Source organism: Palaemon carinicauda, chromosome 4 (assembly GCF_036898095.1).
Source record: "Palaemon carinicauda isolate YSFRI2023 chromosome 4, ASM3689809v2, whole genome shotgun sequence".
Classification (NCBI taxonomy): Eukaryota; Metazoa; Arthropoda; class Malacostraca; order Decapoda; family Palaemonidae; genus Palaemon; species Palaemon carinicauda.
In genome coordinates this window covers 173,297,784-173,300,283 of record NC_090728.1, presented here as the reverse complement: position 1 = coordinate 173,300,283, position 2,500 = coordinate 173,297,784, and the positions used below count along the sequence as shown (strand labels likewise).

Genomic DNA, 2,500 nt, shown 5'->3' with positions numbered 1-2,500 from the left:
TCCTACTACAGAGATGTATCTTACTAGATGTATCTTACTACAGAGATGTACCTTAATACAGAGGTGTATCTTACTACAGAGATGTACCTTACTACAGAGGTGTATCTTACTACAGAGATGTACCTTACTACAGAGATGTATCTTACTACAGAGATGTACCTTACTACAGAGGTGTATCTTACTACAGAGATGTACTTTACTACAGAGATGTATCTTACTACAGAGATGAATCTTACTACAGAGATGTACCTTACTACAGAGGTGTATCTTACTACAGAGATGTACCTTACTACAGAGATGTATCTTACTACAGAGATGAATCTTACTACAGAGATGTACCTTACTACAGAGGTGTATCTTACTACAGAGATGTACCTTACTACAGAGGTGTATCTTACTACAGAGATGTACCTTACTACAGAGATGTATCTTACTACAGAGGTGTATCTTACTACAGAGATGTATCTTACTACAGAGATGAATCTTACTACAGAGATGTACCTTACTACAGAGATGTATCTTACTACAGAGATGTATCTTACTACAGAGGTGTATCTTACTACAGAGATGTATCTTACTAAAGAGATGCATCTTACTACAGATATATATCTTACTACAGAGATGTATCTTACTACAGAGATGAATCTTACTACAGAGATGTACCTTACTACAGAGGTGTATCTTACTACAGAGATGTATCTTACTACAGAGATGTACTTTACTACAGAGACGTATCTTACTACAGATATGTATCTTACTACAGAGATGAATCTTACTACAGAGATGTACCTTACTACAGAGATGTATCTTACTACAGATATGTATCTTACTACAGAGATGAATCTTACTACAGAGATGAATCTTACTACAGAGATGCACCTTACTACAGAGATGCACCTTACTACAGATATGTATCTTACTACAGATATGTATCTTACTACAGAGATGTACCTTACTACAGAGATGAATCTTACTACAGAGATGTATCTTACTACAGAGGTGTATCTTACTACAGAGATGAATCTTACTACAGAGATGTACCTTACTACAGAGATGTATCTTACTACAGATATGTATCTTACTACAGAGATGTACCTTACTACAGAGATGAATCTTACTACAGAGATGTATCTTACTACAGAGATGAATCTTACTACAGAGATGTACCTTACTACAGAGATGTATCTTACTACAGATATGTATCTTACTACAGAGATGTACCTTACTACAGAGATGTATCTTACTACAGAGATGTACCTTACTACAGAGGTGTATCTTACTACAGAGATGCACCTTACTACAGAGATGTACATTAGTACAGAGATGAATCTTACTACAGAGATGTATCTTACTACAGAGATGAATCTTACTACAGAGATGTACCTTACTACAGAGATGTATCTTACTACAGATATGTATCTTACTACAGAGATGTACCTTACTACAGAGATGAATCTTACTACAGAGATGTATCTTACTACAGAGATGAATCTTACTACAGAGATGTATCTTACTACAGAGATGAATCTTACTACAGAGATGTACCTTACTACAGAGATGTACCTTACTACAGATATGTATCTTACTACAGAGATGTACCTTACTACAGAGATGTATCTTACTACAGAGATGAATCTTACTACAGATATGTACCTTACTACAGAGATGTATCTTACTACAGATATGTATCTTACTACAGAGATGTACCTTACTACAGAGATGAATCTTACTACAGAGATGTATCTTACTACAGAGATGAATCTTACTACAGAGATGAATCTTACTACAGAGATGCACCTTACTACAGAGATGTATCCTACTACAGAGATGTATCTTACTACAGAGATGTATCTTACTACAGAGATGTACCTTACTTCAGAGATGTATCTTACTACAGAGGTGTATCTTACCACAGAGATGAATCTTACTACAGAGATGTATCTTACTACAGAGATGTACCTTACTACAGAGGTGTATATTACTTCAGAGATGTATCTTACTACAGAGATGTATCTTACTACAGAGATGAATCTTACTACAGAGGTGTATATTACTTCAGAGATGTATCTTACTACAGAGATGTATCTTACTACAGAGATGTACCTTACTACAGAGGTGTATATTACTTCAGAGATGTATCTTACTACAGAGATGTACCTTACTACAGAGGTGTATATTACTTCAGAGATGTATCTTACTACAGAGATGTACCTTACTACAGAGGTGTATATTACTTCAGAGATGTATCTTACTACAGAGGTGTATCTTACCACAGAGATGAATCTTACTACAGAGATGTATCTTACTACAGAGATGTACCTTACTACAGAGGTGTATATTACTTCAGAGATGTATCTTACTACAGAGATGTATCTTACTACAGAGATGAATCTTACTACAGAGGTGTATATTACTTCAGAGATGTATCTTACTACAGAGATGAATCTTACTACAGAGATGTATCTTACTACAGAGATGTACCTTACTACAGAGGTGTATA

General features: G+C 35.1%; 1 protein-coding gene across 2 annotated transcripts in view; it reads right to left on the bottom strand.

The window, feature by feature from the left end:
* Window positions 1-2,500, bottom strand: part of LOC137639204 (lachesin-like) — a 305,922-nt gene that overhangs the window by 28,139 nt on the left and 275,283 nt on the right. The window lies entirely within an intron of this gene.